Raw genomic sequence first — 21,663 nt, forward strand, 5'->3', positions numbered from 1 at the left:
GGATGTGACAAAAATACAAGAGAAGGCCGCAATAGAGGTGGTCGAATGGGTTCGACCCATTCCCACACTGAGCCTCAGTTGTTCACTTACTGTGGTGGTCAGAACCACTGTTATGGACTCCATAGCATCACGAGTTATCAACAGGCATAAGAATTAAATTATGTCAATTTCCTTTTAATGTAATTCCATTTGGTTTGGTTTGGTTTAGATGTAATATGGCATGAACCAATTGACCCATGGGTCTAATTTGATTTTTCCGTCCTCAACCCTATTTAAGGAGACGTTAAGGTGAAGGAAAGTAAGTATTGAGAAAATTAGAATTAAACAGGTCAGATTCTCCCTCAGAGGTCTAGGTCAGATTCTCCCTTTGAGGTCCAGGTCGAGCTTCCTTCAAAGCTCAATCATTCCATTCCGAATTCCACTATTCCACGTTCCAGAAAAAAGAATCCTCTCCCAGCATCAAGATTCAATATGGAGAGAAGAGAGGAAAGAAGGGTGACTAGATCCATGGCTCGAGAAGATCCTAACATCTTGGTATCAGACAGGTCCACCCTTGGGGATTCCTCTCCCCTTGAGGATTTGTGGCAATTAGTTGAGGACAATCGTCAGAGGACAGATGTTCAGGCTCAATCCCTGGAAGAAGTGCGTCAGCTCACATCTGACCTATATGCGGCAATAAAATCCATGGACGCAGCAATCCAAGGCATCCTCCGGCGACAAGAGGACAGTGGTCTTCGAGCGCCGCCGCCAGGAGCCTACTCTCCACCGGCCAACCACCATCACTACCAGCCACCACCACCTCCTCCACCACCACTACGCCACAATAATCCCCATCTGGGGCCTGCCGCACAGGGACCAAATACGGTTCCGAGGTATTTCAAAATTGATTTTCCTACATATGATGGGTCTAAGGACACCTTGATTTGGTTAACCAAGTGTGACCAATTCTTTTATCATCAAAAAACACCGATGGATGAGAAGGTTTATTTGGCCGCATACCATATGCTCGATGAAGCTCTCCTATGGTACCACCAATTCCAAAATGACCAATTGGTTTAGGATTGAGCTACCTTTAGACAATCATGCATGATGAGGTTTGGTCCTCTAGCTAGTAGCAATCCATTGGGAGAATTAATCAATTATAAACAGAATGGATTACTAGAGGTGTACCAAAAGACCTTCCAGGAATGTTTGGCCCGCGCTAGTGAGTTTGTCAATCACTCCCAGTATGTTCACATCTTTACTGCTGGTTTGACAGCAGCTCCGCGGTTGGAAGTTGAATTACATGATCCTACAGAATTGGACCACGCTATGAATTTAGCCAGGTCAATTGAGCATAAGCAGCGAGTTCTGAAGGATTCACTGGTTAGAAAACCAGTTTGGCCAGGAAGGCACAATGCCATTGCGCCAACACCATATTATAGGCCTCCACGTTCTGGAGCCAGTGCAGCACCGCTACCAGAAAGTTCTAACTCTATGCCACCAGCCCCTTACTTCAAAAAATTGAATAGACAGGAGATGGAATAGAGAAAGGCCAAGGGCCTTTGTTTTAGCTGTGATGACCAGTATGTCTAGAGTCACATATGCAAACGATTATTCAGTGTGTGTCTCTGGGAGGATTGTGAGGACATACTACCAGACGAAGAGATTGTGGAGACATACCAAGAGGGTCCAGAGATTTCACTTCATGTCATGATTGGCTTGCACAGATTCAGGCCGTCACAGATTGGCCTCCTCCCACCTCTATTACAGCGTTAAGGGGATTTTTGGGCCTAGCTGGGTATTACAGGAAACTTATCCATAGCTATGGACAAATTGCAGCACTACTCAACAACCTACTCAAGAAAAATGCCTTTACTTGGTCCGAGACAGCGGCTCATTCCTTTTAGCAGTTGAAAGAGGCATTGTCATCCGCACTGATTTTGCAGCTACAGGACTTTGATGAGTACTTTGTGGTGGAATGTGATGCTTCGGGGGGCGGTATTGGTGCAGTGTTACACCAACAAGGACACCCGATCACTTATTTTAGCCGTCAGCTTGGCCAACACCACCACAACTTAGCAGCTTATGAGAGGGAACTGATCGGTTTAGCTAAAGCAATACAACATTGGCGGCCTTATCTCTGGGGGCGCCCATTTATGATTCGCACCGATCATTGTAGCCTCAAGTATCTTCTTGAGCTGGTCCTCACTACCTCACCTCAGCATCACTGGTTAAGTAAACTGATGGGGTTTCACTTTACCGTGGAGTATAAACTTGGGAGCTTGAATGTGGGGGTTGATGCTTTATCTCATCGGGACCTTCCAAAGCCACAATTACATGCCATCAGTCAGCCTAGAGCTCTCTTGTTGGATTCTATTCGGGAGGATACACAACAATATCCGAAACTTATTGCATTATATCATGAGATTCAGCAGGGGAGATCAGAGAAACATTGGACAGTTCAGGATCATCTTGTCCTCTTCAAAAACAGGGTTTTTCTACACCACACGTCACCACTTATTCACAACATTCTAGCCTCGTTCCATGATAGTACACATGAGGGCTGACAAAAAACATATTTCCGGATCAGTCGGGATTTTTATTGGAAGGGTATGAAGCGCAGTATAGCCGATTATGTGGCGGCTTGTCAGATTTGTCAACAGAATAAAGCTGAATCATTAAGTCCAGCAGGTTTTCTCCAACCTCTTCAGCTGCCATCACAAGTCTGGTCAGATATTTCCATGGATTTCATAGATGGCCTTCCCTCGTCGTCCGACAAATCCGTTATCTTTGTAGTGGTTGATCGTTTCTCAAAGTATGGTCATTTCCTCCCTCTGGCTCATCCTAACACTGCAGCTCATGAAGCTCAGCTCTTTATGGATAATATTGTCTAGTTACATGGGATGCCTACCTCAATTACCAGTGACAGAGATGCCATCTTTACCAGTACATTCCGGAAAGAACTATTCAAGCTGCAAGGCACAACGTTAGCATTCTCTTCCGCTTACCATCAGCAGACTGATGGTCAGACCGAGGTCATCAACCAGATGATTGAGATGTATCTTCGTTTTTTCGTGGGGAACTCACCTAAATGGTGGGTTAAATGGCTCGCCTGGGCTGAATTATGTTACAACACCTCCTACCGCAGCGCACTCAGAACTACTCCATTCAGGGTAGTATATGGAAGAGACCCGCCTTGACTTTTATTTTATGAACCAGGTGCATCTAAGGTAGCCACTTTGGACCAAGCGTTAGTAGAAAGAGACACCATGCTCAATGAGGTGCGCACTCATCTCCAGGAGGCCCAGAATACTATGAAATTTTATTATGACAAGAAGCACCGAGAAGTATTCATCCATCTGTACATTCTCTTCATTATATGTTTCCTACTCTTAAAATCAGGTCATAATTTAATTGTGAAGTTTTTCTACTGAGTAAACATCAAAGGAGTACATACTCACCTTGTCTAGAAGTCAAAAGTATTACTCCATTTTCATTAATTCATATCGATGTTTGGGGACCCTTGAGCGTCTCAAATATTTCTCAAGTCAGGTATTTTATTACATATATTGATGACTTAACTTGTACCACTTGGTTGTTTCTATTTAAGGAGTGTCCTGAGATACCATTATTATTTTAAGTCTTTCCATGCTATTGTACTCACTCAGTTTGGTCAGAAAATAAAAATACTTTGATCTGTAATGCCAAAGAATACATTTCCAAAGACCTTGACTCTTTTTGCAAAGAAAATGGCATTATCCATCAAACATCATGTGCCTACACTCCTCAACAAAATGGTGTAGCCGAAAGGAAAAATTGTCATATTCTTGAGGTTGCTTGAGGTTTATTATATGCAATGAAAGTTCCATATTTTTATTGGCCTCATGCAGTCCTTACCACATGCTTTCTTATAAATCGTCGACCATCTTCTGTTCTTGGTAATAAATCTCCTTACTCTATATTTTTACCAAATGATAATCCATTTTCACTACCCTTGAAAGACTTTGGGTGTCAATGTTTTATCCATATTTCCTCCCCAAAACATAGTAAACTTGATCCTAAATCTATCGAGTGTATCTTCTAGGATACTCTCATATACAAAAGGGTTATGTTTGCTATAATCTCACTCTTCAGTGTTTACTTGTGTAAAGGGGTGTCACATTTTTTGAAGACTTTCCATACTATTCTGACAATGCTCCTCCAGGTTTATCTTTAGTACCAAGTTCTCCTCGATCGATTGTGCCCCGTGCTACGAAAACTTCTCAACCCCAAAAAACATTGGCTGACACCACACCTACTGAGTTTACAGATCCCACCGAGGTAAGTCCATCTTCTCCAAATTTTTTTAGCCTTCAATATGATACTCGTCCTATTGCACAAAGAAAAGAACCCAGATCATGCACCATACCCTCTACATCTTATCCCATATCAAATTTTGTGTCTCATCGTCGTCTTTCCCCTACATGTTGTCAATTTCTCTCTACTATTTCTTCCATATATGTACCACAGTCCTATCAAGAGACTCTCAAAAATCCAGGGTGGAAGGCAGCAATGGATGAAGAAATGCAGGCACTTTATGAAAATCAGACATGGGCTCTAGTCCCACTTCCATCGGATAAGAAACCAGTTGGTTGCAAGTGGGTGTTTACTATGAAACACAATTCGGATGGGTCTGTGGCTTAGTTGAAGGATCGCCTCATGGCTAAGGGCTATACACAATGTTATGGAATTGATTATGAGGAAACCTTCTCTCCAGTGGCAAAAATTAACTCGGTACGTGTGTTATTATCTTTGGTAGTTAACTCTTCCTGGCAGGTATATCAACTTGATGTGAAAAATGCCTTTCTGAATGAAGACATCAAAGAAGAAATTTATATGCAACAATCACCTGGGTATGTGGTTGATGGGGAGCCAGTATGTTGACTAAAAAATTTTCTGTATGGTCTAAAACAGTCCCATCGTGCAAGGTTTGAGAAATTTAATCAAGCCTTCATACGGGCAAGATTTTACAAATGCTCTAGAGATCACTTATTTTTTTTTATTAAAAATAGACCTAGAGGCAAGGTAATTCTAGCAGTATATGTTGATGATATCATTTTAACTGGGAGTGATTCCGAGGGCATCTAGGAAACAAAAGAAACAATGTGCTGAATTCAAGACAAAGGATCTTGGACTACTCAAATAAATTATGGGTATTGAAGTATTACAATCCAGACATGGGATTGTGCTATCCCAAAGGAATTATGCCCTTGATCTACTGGAGGAGACATGAATGTTGGGATGCAAACCAACATATATGGACTCAAATACAAATTTATGTGCAGGTACTAGAGAAGATGAAGATATTGGAAAATATCAGAGACTACTAGGAAGACTTATTTACTTGTGTGTAACAAGCCGGATATATCATATGTAATAAGTGTGGTGAGTCAATACATGCACAAACCACAACTTAGTCATTGGCAAGCACTTGAAAGGATATTACGATATCTAAAAGGAGCTCCAGGAAGAGGGCTTCTCTATAAAAAGCATGGTCACTTCAACATTGAAGGATTCTCAAATGTAGATTGGGTAGGATCCCCGGATGACAGGAAAATCTACTTTGGGATTTTGTACGATGGAAGGAGAGAATTTGGTTACATGGAGAAGCAAGAAGCAAAATGTAGTAGCACAGTCTAGTGCAGAAGCAGAATACAGAGCCATGGCACACACTGTTAGAGAACTCCTATGGACAAGATCTCTTTTCACTGAATTGGGATTCTACAAAGAAGTTCCGATGGATCTATATTGTGATAATCAAGCAGCAATACACATTACATTGAATCCAATCTTCTAGGAAAGAACAAAGCATATTGAAGCGGACTGTCATTTTATACGAGAAAAGTTCCAAGTGGGTCTTTCATCTCTAAAGCACATATCATCACAAAGTCAAGTTGCTCATATTCTCACCAAGCCAGTCACTCACAAGATTATGTCTACCATCTGTAGCAAGTTGGGCATCTACGATATTTTCTCACCCCTAGCTTCAGGGGAATGTTACAATGTGGGACCCACCATGGTTCACGAGAACCATGAGCTGGTGGGACCCACCATGGTTCACGAGAACCATGAGCTGGTGGGACCCACCATGGTTCACGAGAACCATGAGCTGGTGGGACCCACCATGAGGACGTGGGATGCCAAGAAGAGTCCTCACCCAAGCTAGCACGAGTTGAAAGATAAGAGGCACAAGATGGAATAAGTTAGAAGACTTGAAGATCAAGTGGGACCCACAAAGATACCACAAGCTGATAATCTTATCAATATGAGCTGGAAGATCAGGTGAGATCCACAAAGATAAGACCACAAGTCAGCCTCCTCTTTTATGTCCACGTGATTGAAGAAGAGTTAGAGTTCAAGTTATATTGGACCTCTCATAGATTGAGTTGTCTTTTCATGATAGACTTATCTTAGAGAGTTAGAGTTGGAATGTAATTAAGAGACTTAAAGGTTAATTGTATAAGGACTCTATCACTTCCTCTACTATAAATAGAGGTGTTGTAATTCGGAATTAATCAAGTTCTACAATTCTTTCTTGAATAAATCTCTCTCTCTCTCTCTCTCTTTGCTTGGCGCACACATTTCTTCTCTTCTTCTCTTCTCTCTACCTGAGAGCTTTATTTCCCTTTTCTTCTTCTTCTTTCTCTCTTCTCTTGCTCGGAATATTGGAAAAGGGATCCTAAATCATAGCACATATAGAGCATTCTTTCTAGTGAAAGTATGTGTCTCTATTGTGGCCATATTCCTTACAATGGGTGCATTCCTTCCCATCTGTTCGGTAAAAACTAGTCCTTCCACCTCTTCCTCTTCCTCTTCCTCCTCTATAAAATCTACCTCGGCCTTGGCCTTGGTCAGATGGTGTTCTCCTATGTCCAAAGTACATAGCGGATGGTATGTCAGTAGTAGAGAGAGAAGCATCTGAAATATAGAGAAGTGTAGCACATACATCATCAAAAGTGGGAAGCATGGAAGAGCTAAGAAGGTGAGTCTTAGCAACTTGAAGATGTGATTTAATGTTAGCAAGACATATGGCAGTTATGAAGGCCTCTTTCTATTTATCTTGGACAGAGATATCTGTAGAGGTTGGCTGGGCAAGTTTCCATTCTTGAAGAAAGCCTCAGAAGCGGGTCAAATATTCATGTATATTGTCTCCTTGTTTGGTGGTAAGCATTCTTTGTAAAATATCATATGGCCTTTGTAAGTTGTCGGAGCTTGAATACAACTTGGCGCATGTCTGCCAAATTTGTTTAGCCGTTTCTAGATGAATGACATTATTGGAGACATGTTCCTCCATATTTTTTATAAGCCAACTAATAACCAATGTATCCTCCTTTAACCATTTGGTATAGAATATATCATCTTCATCAATATGTGGTCCACAGTTGTTGAGATGACCAACTAGGTCCTTTGTGATAAGAAACAGACGAACCGATGTGGACCAGTTCATAAAATTTGATAACCCCCCATAAGTTTACAATGGTGATTCTGAGTATGTCACTCTTGTGACTCATATTATCTTCAGCCATAGTAGGCAAATCAAGTAAAATAGTTCTCCAATCAAGTAATCAAAACATGATCAAGTGGAAGGCTTTAACCAACTCGGTTAATGGAGATGCTTAGCATAAAATCTAAGTAATTAATTGTAATGGATAATGACTCATAAAAGGCTCAACATCATCCTTCTTTATTCAGGAAGCTTGTTCCCATAGATTTATGAAAAAAAATCCATTATGCATTGGTCTCAGTCAAAGTATTGTGCAAACTGACAAAAACTGTCTTGATAATCTCTTCTAATCAAAGATAATCCAAGATGAAAATATTTTCATAATTTTTTAAGATGAAAACATGCATAAGGAAATCTCTAAACCACCTCTTAATACCAAAAACCAGTATCATAAAATTAATAATATCATAAATAAATACTTATCTCATGAGCTTCAATCTTGCTTCATAAGCAGCCTTCTATGAGCAGCTTTTAATCATATCTTTATAGAGCATAATGGGGATCCTAAATTGGTAGCTTTGATACCATGTTGAATTTAGGTACCTTGAATAATACCTCGAGCAAGGGGAGAGAGAAATAAAAAAATGGAAAAAAGAGTATGGCTCTCAGGAAGAGAGAGAAAAGAAGGAAAATAAAAGAGATTAGAGAGAGAGCACATCACACGAGAGAAAAGAAAAAAGAAGAGACTTGCTTGATTGAATTCCGAGTTTCAATCACCTCTATTTATAGTTGAGGAGGTGATAGAGTCCATGTACAAGTAATCTTAGGAGTCCTAATTACATTCCAACTAGAACTCTCTAAGATAAGCCTATCATGATAATATTACATTATCCATTTAAGAGACTACTTTAACTCAACTTCTAACTCTTCTTTAATCACGTGAACCAAGATAGAAAGCCAGCTCATGATCTTATATTTGTCCTACATGATCTTCCAACTCCTGTTGATAGAGATACTAGCTCGTGCTATCTTTGTGGGTCCCACTTGATCTTCAAATATTCTATTTAATTCCAACACATGTTCCTTATCTCTTAGCTCGAGCCACTTTGTATAAGGACTCTTGTTGACACCTCTCGAGCTCATGGTGGGTCCCAAAAACTTGTGTAACCATGGTGGATCCCACATTGTAACAACTGAGTTACTTCTCATGGCCACTTCGAAGTTTTTGATCTTCATGATAATTTTTTCTTTGTTTTTCCATAAATTCGCAATGGATACAAGGATAGGTGATGAAGGCGTCGTGTCCGAGAGGGATGGTCCTTCACTCAAAATCAAATTGGAGTAGCTCAAGTCTAAGATTTCCATTTTAGGTTGGTTATTAGTGTCCGTGAAATCTCTCTTTTTTTTCTAAAGTTGTGTCTTGGTCAGAAATTATGGATTTTTTTATCGGCTATCTCTTCTTTTTCGTGGTTTTTTGTGATTTGAAAATATTTAAACTTTTGGATTTTGGACAGGTTGAAACACTTAATAAGTAAGACATGCTGTCAAATTTGGAATTCATTCCAAGACCATTATCTAGAATTTAATGGAGTCAATTAGTTGTAGTTTAGAAGAAAAAAAAGTTCATAAAAAACACACATTTCCAGCTCAAATATAGCTCTCATTGAGGTAGTCATTGTCCATTGAACCATTAGCTTATGTTGGAAGTCATTAGCTGAAAATGACATCTTATTAAATCCATTATCTTGTTGGTGTTAGACTTCAACTCACAAACTTCTTAACATAGATGAAATTCATAAAAACTGAAACGAAAAATGTACCTCCCATCATGGCATCAATTTCCGGCGATCGGAGATGTCTCGTCTATCGTAAAGGCTCATCGATGACAACATCGTGGCATCCCTTTGCTAGACAAAATCTAAACTTAAACTCCTCATTTCCATCAAAGAGAGGAGAGGTTGTAATTGTTTCCTATTACAACCGACGACCACCATCCACCTAGGAAACCACCCAGTGAATGGGTTAGTTATGGAAATTGACTTACATTCTACCACTTGAGCCATTCACATACTTAATATGTATCATTGAATATTGATACATCTTCAAGAATGTTTCCCATGGATATAATATCCTTATACTCAAACAAAGAATATTAAATTACATGAATCGTGGCGTTAAGTCCTTTAGAGAAAATATTACCTTCCATGAATTACAATGCAATTGTCTCCTTTAAATGAGAACCTTATGTTGCACATTTCTTTATGAATGAGCTTCCATAATGCTCATTTAGAATCATCTTACATTGTCATTCTCTAAACTTTATGTATACAACCAAATAAGAGAAGACAATAATGAACTTAATGGAGATTTTCAATTGACAAATTGCAATACAAACATAAAGGGGATCTCAATTACATAAATTAGATAATAGAATTGAGTCTCATATGTTGAACATGTCCCTTATAAGCAATGGCTAGTAGACCTTTTGTCAACAGATCAACAATCATTAATCCGGTGTTGGTGTTCCACAACCACTTTGTTTGTTTTGACATGTTCTCGAATAGCTAAAACATTTATATCAATATGCTTACTTGGAGTTCCGCTCTTATTGTTTTTGGCCAAAAACACTGCTGCGGAATTATCGCAATAAATCCTTAATGGCTTAGAAATTGTCAACAATTTCAAGCCCTAAAATAAAAATCTTCAACCATATAGCCTATGATGACACTTCAAAACATGCCACAAACTCTGGTTCTGTGGTTGAAGTAGCAGTCAACGATTTCTTTTCACTTCTCCAAGAAATGGCCCGACGTATCCTAATGCCAACTTTCTTGAACCAAGGCAGCTAGTAAAATCAGAGTCTAAATATCCAATCACTTCCAAATTATCAGATTGTTTGTACATAATTTTGTAATCTTTAGTCCCCTTAAGGTATTGCATGACTTTCTTTTTAGTTTTCCAATGGTCCAAACCGGGATTACTTTGATATCTACCCAACATTCCCACTGCATATGCTATGTCAGGTCTTGTGCAAACCTAAGCATACATTAAACTCCCAACTGCAGAAGAATATGGAATATTTTTCATTTGTTCCCTCTCTAAATTATTCTATGGACCTTGTTCCAAACTTAATTTATCACCTTTGACAATAGGTGAAAATCCATATGAGCAATTATTCATACGATATCTCACTAGAATTTTGTTGATATAGGTTTCTTGAGACAATCCTAATGTCCCATGGGATCTGTCTCTATTATGCCTATGACATAAGAAGTTTTGCCCATATTTTCCATATCAAAATTCATCGAGAGAAATCGTTTGACCTCATGAAGTAATCCTAAGTCACTTGAAGCAAGAAGAATATCATTTACATATAGGACTAAAAAAATTATTTTGTTCCCACTGACCTTATGGTATATACATTGATCCATGATATTCTCCATAAAACCAAATGATGAAATAACATCATAAAATTATAAATACCACTGACAAGAGGTTTGTTTTAGTCCATATATAGATTTCTTAAGTTTACAAACCAAGCGATCATTCCCCTCTAAAATGAAACCTTCAAGTTGTTTCATGTAAACCTCTTCTTCTAGGTTTCTATTGAGGAAAGTTGTTTTCACATCCATTTGATGTAACTCTATATCATAATGAGTTACTAATGCCATTATTATCTGAAATGAATCCTTCTTTGAAACAAGAGAGAAGGTATTGTTATGATAAATTCCTTCTTGTTGAGTAAATCCTTTAGTTACAAGTCTTGTCTTATATCTTTCAATATTTCCTAAAAAGTTTCTTTTGGTTTTAAAAACCCACTTACAGCCAATGACCTTCCCCCCTTTAGGCAATTCAACAAGATCCCAGACTTGGTTTTTAGACATTGAATCCAAATCTTCCTTCATGGCAACATTCCATAATATTGATTTATGTCCACTCATGGCCTGTGAAAACGTAATAGGATCATCTTCAATACCAATGTCCATGTCAGACTCTTGAAGGTACACTTCATATTTTTAAGAGATTGCATGTTTCCTAACTCTTAAAGATCTTCTTAATGGTACTTCAACATTTTCAGGTTGAGAATGTTGAGTAACTGGATCTATAGGAATATCCTCATGATGAGATGGTTCTTCAACTATTGGTTGTTCTTGAGTAATCAAATCCTGATGATTATCCTGAATGACAACCAATCCCAATGAAGTTGTAGGAGCAGTTTGAGAAATTGTATGCTCCTTAAAAACTAAGTTTCAAGGTTGGCTACACATTATAATCTTATCACTCTCAAGGAACCTTGCATTCTTAGATTCGATAATTCTTGTAGAACGATATTGACTATAAAATCTATATCCCTTCGACTTTTCCGCATAGTCAATGAAATGTCCACTGACTGTTCTTGAGTCTAACTTTGTCTCATGAGGATTGTAAACCCGAACTTCAACTGGACAGCCCCAAACATGTACATGCCTTAAACTAGGTTTCCAACATTTCCATAACTTAAACGGCGTTTTATGAATCGCCTTGGTTGGAACCCTATTAAGTACATAGAGTGCAATTTTGAGAGCTTCACTCCAGAAAGAAATGAGAGATGGGAGTTCCTAATCATACTCCTCACTATGTCCATTAATGTTCGATTTCTTCTTTCAGCCACACCATTTTGAGACGGTGAGCCAGACATTGTGTATTATGGCACAACACCTTGTTCCTCAAGAAACCTTACAAAAGAACCAGGCAATTGTCTCATTTTAGTGTACCTTCCATAATATTCACCACCTCTATCTGACCTCATGATTTTGATTTATTTGCCTAACTGATTCTCTACTTCTACTTTATATACTACCTTAAAAGCATTTATTGCTTCACTTCTATCATAAAACATATAGAGATACATATATCATGTATGGTCATCAATAAAATAATGAAATATTTCCGACCATTGAAACATGCATCATAAGGACCTGAAATATCAGTGTGTATTATTTCTAAGGCATTAGAAGTCCTACTGGCACCTTTCTTATACTTGTCGGTTTGTTTTTCTTTAATGCAATCCACACACGTAATAAAATCAGTAAAATCAAGAGCCTCAAGGACTCCACCATTAACTAGTCTTTTAATTCTATCAATGGAGATATGACCTAATTTCCTATGCCACAATATGGAGGATTTCTCATTTATAACACAACACTTAATGCCAACATTAATACCATGCACAATAGTAAGATTGCAATCAAATGTAGGGTTTAAAAGAAGTTCAAACAATCCTTCATTTAAAATTCAATTTCCAACAAGAACATGGTCTTTATACAATTGAAGGGAATTTCCAAGGAAATTAAAACTAAATCCAAAAGGTGAAAATCTAGAAACTGAGATAAGGTTCCTAGAAAAAGATGGAACATAAAATGTCCTTTCAAGGTCTAATACAAAGTCAGTAATGAGGACAAGTTTGTAAGTTTCAACCGCCTCCACATGTAAACCCATTTTTTTTCCTAAATAGATGGAGCATTCACTTGGCACCAATTTTTCGTTGATTCATGAAACCCTGCATGGTGTTGGCAACATGGATTGTAGTACCAGAATCAATCCACCAAGTATTATAAGAAGCATGAGTCATATTAGATTCAAAACACACTAAGGATATGAGATTACCTTTCTTTTCAAGCCAATGCTTGAACTTGGGGCAAGTTTTATTTATATGTCCTTTCTTCTTGCAAAAGAAACATTTGACACCGCCCTTATATTATTTATTAAGAGGTGTTTTTCCCTTCCCTTTCTTAAAATGTTTCTTGTCTTGAGTCATCAAATGCGTACTTTCCATCCTCTCCTGATTCGGCCTCCCTTCCTCTTGTACACACATGGTCAAAAGTTCATTAATTAACCATTTATCCTCAAGTGTGTTATAAGGGTGCATATTCAGACGGAAGCGAGTTAAAGATGAAGTGGACCAAAAATGACTTGAACATCTCAATCTCCTTTAATTTTAGTCTTGTGGCCGTATCCCGCATCTGCATGATGTGCTCATGCACATCCTTGGTGCTAGTTAATTTCATGGAACACATTTGGGTTATCAGGGTGCTCACTAATGACTCATTAGAAGCCTTGAACTGTTTCTGAATAACTTGAAGATATTCCTTTGCTTTGGCACATCCAACAATGGATCCACGAATACTTTACCCAACATGAGACTTAATAAACATCAAACTTAATCGATTGGATCGCTCCCAAAGTTCAAATGATGTTTTCTCAATTTGGGTAACTATAACAGGAGAATTTTCTCCTTCCACTCAATATAATTTTCTCTATTAAGGGGAATAATAGAGGAATCAAAGTTTGGGACAGACAAAGGCTGAAGAACTACAAAATAGACAACAAGCTTACTAAACATGTAATGAATCCAAATTTTTTGAATATTTACCCATGTAGATAATGCAAACAAATAGATCAGCATGTCATTATAATCTTTCCTGTGGGCTTAGATTATAACACATGCGATTTATGTCTCTTTATGATGGGACACAAAAATTTGTTTGTAAAGGAATATTCTAGGCTTGTGGGCAACTAGAAATTTTTTAAAGTATTTTTTTTTCATCTTGATTAATCACTTAAATATAACATTTACCCTAAGGGGTTAAATTATTATATCTACATGATTAATCACAAATTTTTATGTCATTCACTTTATGTGACTAGACTTAATGTCACTAGACATTTTCATAATTAAGAATGTTGTGGTGATTACTCGATTATTCAAATGCATACCAAAAATATGACATAGAAATAATTGACTAAAATTGATGTCAATTATCTATTCCTTATATTTAGGTCAACTAAAAATATGCATAAAACCTAAATAATTTTTTTTTCACAATTGAAAATTTAACAAAATATTCACAATATACAACTATATGTGCATGCACAATTATTTAATTCATATGAATTAAAAGAGAAATTGCATAAAAACAGATTTACTAATTTTACTACAATTTAAATATGTATTAAATGTGTATCCAATGAAAACACATGAAGGCAAGTGGGCCTAATAGTCACTGGCATCAAAATTGTATCCAACGCGCAGGTTCGAATTCCTACTGGCACAAAAATTTGATTTTTCAAACCGAGTTTGCTCGGCCTACTCTCGGGCGAGTTGGGTTAGTGAGTTGTGATGGGCAAGTCGAGCCAACTCAACCTGTCCTTGCCACGACTCAACCCATCCGCATTGTAACTTGACCCATCTAAGTCAACTTAAATTGACTTGTTATTTAAATGAAACTTAACTTATGTTTCATATTTTTTTAGTTCTTTTTCCTGCGCGTTGGAGATCGTCTTCAACCTCTATCCACACGTAGAGGGGCAATTGATGGAGGCCACCATCCCCTCCCCCCCCCCCCCCCCCCCCCACCATTTTCGACAATCGGAGAAGTCTAGTCTACCGCAAACGCTTGTCGATGGCAATGTCAAGGCATCCCTCTACTAGACAAGATTCAAACTTAAACTCCTCCTTTCCATTAACAAAGAGGAGAGGTTGTAATTGCTACCAGTTACAACTGACGACCACCATCCACCTAGGAAACCACCCAATGAATGGGTCAGTTGGAAGTCATTATTTTGTGTTATTAATAAAATAATATATTTATTTATTTATTATATTCAATTTTTTACTATATTAAATTAGTGATTTAAGAGTGGTAATTAAAACTTTTTTAAAGTAACCATTTGAGCAATAAACTGCAATCATTTATTAATCAAATATATTATTTAAGTAATTAATATATTAATATATTTTAATACTACATTAATTACTTATTAGTGTAGTAACAATGTTTGTTTTGGTTAATTGTTTAAATATATGTTCTATTTAGCTATATTATAAAAAATTACTTATTCATTTTGTTTACATCATAATTTTCATTTTAGGTACTAACACTGGAAACTTTTTTCCAGTGCACTTGAACTCGTCCACACTAACACCAAATTTCACATGAACTTGAATTAGTTCATTCACTTGAACCAAACCAAAAGTGCACTAACCAACCCCTACCCCTTCCCCTTTTACTTACCCAAAATTGTTAGTGCTCGCACACGAGGGAAAGTGTAAGTAAATGAACTATGTAATTTATTCTCAGTAGCTCTAGTGTAAAACGAGTGAAAGATAATTATGATGGTTCACCCAATTCATTCACTTTCCCTCGCTCGCTGGAAAGCTCCTTTACCAAGAGCGCCTCGATGTCGACTCCTCTGAGGCCCTAGAGAAAAACCCTAATGTCAGCCCCACCTCCCTCGAGTGTATATTATCTGCCGAAAAATGTCTTCTACACTTTGGTATTGAACATTCTGATATGGGACAAATCTTCAGGCTGCTTCTGCAACTCTTGACCCCTGAGCCCACCTCTGACCTCCACCCTATTTTTGAATTTCTCCTGACCGAAGTTCAAATTCCATTTGCAGATATTCAGAGATCCATCACTCGATGACCGAGGCTACTCATCTCCAACGTACCTGATCAGCTTCGAACGACCCTCTTCTTCTTGTGAAGATTGGGATTCATGGGACCTCACAAGATCACATGCCAGAATTCTTTTCTCCTAGTGTCTAGCGTGAAGTCAACCTTGACTCGCCAGCTCGAGTAGTTTCAAAGTTTGGGATTTTCTTATACGTACACTGTGAAAATGGTCTTGAGGTCTCCTGGCTTGTTGAGGTATAGTGTAGAGAAGAATTTCAGACCGAAAGTCAATTATTTCTTGAATGAAATGAATGGAGAATTGGAGGAATTGAAGAAGTTTCCACAATATTTCTTGTTTAGCCTGGAGCGGAAAATAAAGCTTGGTGTTTTATTGTGAATATCAAAATAAACAAGAATGATGAAGAAATTCATGTTATTCATATATTGATTTATTTCATTGGAGCTTGTTTCACTAGAGAGCCTAGCTGAATGGATGAAAGTTTACTCAATCTTAAGTTTGAATTGAAGTCTTCACCATACTTCATTACAATTACTTGGATTAGTCTCTTGGTTGTTGGCTTACGCTTGGCTTAGACTAGTTTCCTTGAAATGAATTTGTTAGATAATGCTGGAAGAGGCTTAGAAACTGCATGTTGGTGAGCTGATATTGGCATTGATATTGAACTAAAATATATTTTAACTTATTAATAAAATACCCTATTTAATTATTTATTATGTTAATATATTTTAATATTGTATTAAATTACTAATTATAAAAGTAACCACGCTTGTTTAGGTATATTATAAAAGTAATTCATTCTCTTTTTTCCACTACATTTTTCATTTTGTGCACTAACACAATTACTTTCCAGTGTATTTTCCTTCGAGCACACTAACATGAAAAAATGATTCACTTTCCTAATTCTTTCACTTTCACTTTCACTTTCCATTTCCCTTCACCATATAAGTGCACTAACCACCCCAAAGGTAAATTCAAATCGAACTAGTACACTACCTCAAACTGGAATGGATTACCTCAAGTCGAAGCAACTTGGAAAGATGTTGATAAAAATGCAAGCAATTTTATCTTACTTTATCTTAAAAGTAAGAAGTGAATGATCAAGAACCACTTTAGTGTTTCTTGGTTTATTTTTCCAATAGTTTCCTATTGGAGCAAGTGGAAACGTATTTGCTTATCCTTTTTAACATTTCTTAAAGATGAGAGGAATCAAGAAGAATCAAGAGAAAATTTTCCCCAAAAATGGTGCAAATGCGAGAAAGTTTTCCAAAATTTTAGTCAACGGGAAATTTTCTTCCTATATTTTCGTATTGGCACACACACACATACCCTAAGAGAAATACCACATCATAGATCTAATAGAAAGGCAAAGGAAGTAACAAGCATGGAGGAAAGTGAGGAATCAAACATTTGTTTCCCTTCTTGAAATTCTAGAGGTAGTTCAACTTGGAATTGAGCAATAGTAATCCCTATGATAATCTGATTATTCTGCTTCTTATGAATATATCATGCTGAAGTTGTAGAATAAAATACTAGTAGATTTCAAGGCTTGTCTTTTCCCTAGTTTATTTAATGAACCTTGATCCAAAAAAACAGTATTGAACATAAATGAAGTTTGTAACTCATGTAAACTGAATCACTAGTTTGGTAACAAAAGATTAAACATTGGGTTTTTGTTCTTTTCTGTTTTTTACATTCATTTTAATAATTATTCTAAAAAATAATTAATTTTCAAGGTAAATAAAATTTATTTTACTGCATAACATTAGATTATCTCCCCAAAGGAAAATTTTGGCTCCACCATGACCCTCCCAGAAGAAATTATCTACCACCCCTCCTTTGTTGACCCATTACAACTCCCACAAAGATGCAAGAGATATCCAGGCCTATTAGGAGCGGAAGACATAGGTACTTAACCCTAAGACCATAACAACCCATTACAACTCCCACAAATAAGACCCAATATGAAAATAATTTTATCTTATTACAACTCTAAATTTAATGAAATTCACTTTAAGCATTAAGAGCATATCTGGGGTAATAAAACCCAGTGCACTAGCCATTACAACATTACCTACTATTTCAAATAAGAAGAAAAGGAAAAATATATTTCTGAAGTTCAGTGAATTGTTGATACAAGGTTGCAAGGCCAGAGTGTCATCCTACAAGAGGAGAAGATTTATAGCTTTCAAGTTGCATCTCATCCGAAGAAATATAACGGAACATTACATGTTTGAAGCTGGCTCGGGCTAAAACAAGGGATATCCAGTCCTTTTTGTCTAATGGAGATGGAAACTTGCCCAATGCAAAACCTATTAGGATTTGGTCTGGGTGAAATGAATTTATAAAAATATAGTGAAAGATGGGAAAAAGAAAAGCAACAAAAATGACAATGATAAATATTGGTGAAAATTTGAAAGTTCCTGTTGTTGCCTCCTGTTTCAGCTTCTTTTTCTTCTTGGGTTTCATCTTGTGATGTCTCCTCTTTCTGGGACTCCCCTGGTACTGCAACAGAGTTGCGCCGTTAAGAACATGGTTGTAGCTTCCTTTCTCCTTGAACAATTGTGTGAAATGGGCCTTGTAGTAAAGAACACCATCCATTCCAGCATACGATGAAGGAGTGAGGACACAGCCTCCATGGGCACACTTGAAACAGGATTTATGATATGATTTCCCTTCCAGAGTTACCTGTTACAGCTTCCGCAAAATTTTATTCAAAACATTTCTCTAAACATGAGCACTAGTATGAGTTAGGTTTTAAGAAATAATTTTAGCAAACAAGGAACTAATTTCAACTGTATGAAAAGACAATCCAAGCCTCCGTGGAGGTTCAGACTCATCTTTGAGGAAATTCATGACTCATGCAGGCCCTCTAACGTTTCTCAACAACATTTACTCAGAGAAGCCAATTCCCTAGCTGATTCTCTCCCCAAAGATGGTCTCTCTCGTTCGTCCTTTGTTTATGGGTCTCCTACTCTATTGCTTGAATGGTCCTCTCTGTTTGGGATTGCTTCTAGTCGCTTAATAATTTCCCCATTTCATTAAAAAAAAAGGAATTGGTGAACAAACTAGGTATTGTGACGGTTAATCTAGTTAACTTTCATATCTCTGGCCATCATGATTTCTTTTTAGGTATGTGCTAGACATCTCACAGAAGAATCTTGACAAAAAAGAAAATTACCCCAAAGTCATTGAATGTTTCATTTATTTTGTTCCATTTTACAAACAAATTCCTAAAAATGCAGTAGTTATATGAATTTCTTATTAGCACATATATATGAAAACCAAACTCGTTTGAATCAATACAAGAGAACAAAAAAGTGACAAACATTTTCAAGTGGATATGCTGTTTTCTGGCAAGTGGCACATTCGTCTTGGGTCCCAGAGAAGAAGGAAGACAATTTGCTGGGCTGCCTACTCTGTGGGTTAAATGATCCAACACATTTGTCAGCATCCTGGACAAGTAAAGTGAAGAAAAACTCCATTGCAGAAGATAATGCTACAACCTACCAGATCATTGGACTTTTCAGAATGTTTTCTATCTGGAAAGTCATAAAACTGCACACATGAGAAAAATACCGACAAAAGAGAGAGAGAGAGAGAGAGAGAGAGAGAGAGAGAGAATCAGTTTCAAGTATGAGAAAACCCATGTAGGGAAATAGCCTAAATCCTCAAGCTGGAAATTCTTGGAGAAACTTCATGTCTCCTTGAAGAGTTGTTCAAAATGAGGCTTGCAGTAGAGGTCTCCATCCATGGAAGAGTAGATACTCATCTGTAGAATTAACGAAAAATAAAAACATATACAACAAAAATAACTCATGTCAGGTTTTGCTCTAGAGCTTAGTTAAAATGGGTCATACTGATTTCAACAATACAACACTTCTACCCAGAACAACTAGAAAAGAAAAAAAAAATCTTATCTGTAATCCTAATACAAAAATACTAGGCTGCACTTCTCCAAAGTCCCAGGGAAAGTCATCTTGAAAAATCAAAACTCGAAGGAACAAACAAACAAACAGATGATAGTATGTAAACATGAAAACCTCTGCAAAGGGGTAGGCCAGGTTCTTGGGTACCAACCCCTCCACCCCCACTTATCTACTAGTAAAAATTAATTCTCTGATTTAAAGAGTATTCGGAATTGGTATCAGGTAACGTATCGGGCATATAATAGTTTTAAAGGTTATAAACCAGTATTCCGATACAACAGTTTCTATCTCAACCTCACCTTCGGTTTCCTCCCTATCCTCACACTCGCCCACTCTGAGACTCCAAAACCGCCACCGTCATCCTCTCCACCATCTCCAATAAATGGGAAATGGACCCCAGCCCAAATAGCGAAGGCAGAGAAGACGACGACGAAGAAGAAGAACAAAAGAAAGGTAGGTCTCTGTGAATGGGACTTCCACCTCTCCACCCTCGTCTCCACCAATGCCGTTCACTCCGCCGTCTCCGACACCCTCGCCGTCATGGAGAGCGATCTTTCTGACCAGATCCTCGCCACTACAGGAATCGCTCAGAAAATTCGGATTCAGGTCGTTGGTAGGAGAGCATGTGATGAATTTCATCGATGGAGTCCCCGTAACTACGAAATTGGACTACAACTGTGCATGCGAGTCTTTATTCTTTAAGGCTAATCGTGCTAATTCTCCCGGACCTCTTGGGCTGAAATGAAGGACGAACCATATTCTCTTGAAAAATTCATGCAAGAAGTTCCGTGACATTAGGTTTCGTATTTGAAGCTACAGTCATATAATAATTGGTTTCTGTCTTTCCGCTCATAACGGGAAATCAAACTGCTGGCTATCTAGGCCTGCTCGTTCTCGGAAGAAAAAACAGTCTCTACGAAGAACCCCAAAGAAATAAAAGAAAGAAGAAATGAACACGATAGAAAAAAAGGTCAAGAAATATGCCCTGTTTGACAGTCGCCTGAGATGAAAATTTAATAACAGCAGTAGCATACTAAGAATGAGGCAAGAGAAAAAATAGAGCAGTAAAGAAGTTCATGTTGGGGTTTGTCCAGGCCGATAATTTATTCTTAAAAGCAAGAAGAGGCGAACCTGATCCTCAGTTCTATGAATTCTTGGACTGAGCACGAAAACACCCTCAATGGTCGTCACCGGAGCACTTCTTCCGTAGAACTTTGTTTCGATATTGCTCTTCATACACGGTGAAGCAGGTGAAGCATATGGGATAAAGTGGCCACCAGGGCCTGTCTGTTCCATATCCTTAACCCGCCCCTCCGTGCATTGGCAGATGGGAACGTGAAGAAAAGAAAATCAGAACGAGAACGGGGAGGGCTTTCGAAGAAATCTAATCTGAACCACGTATCAATGCGCACGACTCGATTATTATAAGAAAGAAACTCCCAGAAGGGTAATTCTGAAATTCCGATTTCACCCTTCCCTTTTTTTACCAGAAATATAAATTAACTCCGATCCATACAGGTCACCGGATAGAAAGTGGGGTAAATTAGTAATTTTACTTTTAAAATATTTATTTAAAAACTAAAAACAAAATCTTTGCATCTTGTCCTCTCGTTCTCTTCTGATGAATAGAGGAGAGCGGCTGCTCCTCCTCTCCCATTGGCCCGGATCGTTTTTTCGCACGGCCGGAAAACTCAAGCCTGGCAAGAACTCCATTATAGACTTCCGAAGAACTGAACTTGAACAAGAGCAAATCATGTGGGTCACTCTTTAGTAGCCTCGGGAGGTTAGCAAATCTGCCCACGCTCAACCTTTA

Source organism: Aristolochia californica, unplaced genomic scaffold (genome assembly GCF_029961685.1).
Source record: "Aristolochia californica isolate CCGP_79_NKW_82.1479 unplaced genomic scaffold, dmAriCali1.0.hap1 SCAF_11, whole genome shotgun sequence".
NCBI lineage: Eukaryota > Viridiplantae > Streptophyta > Magnoliopsida > Piperales > Aristolochiaceae > Aristolochia > Aristolochia californica.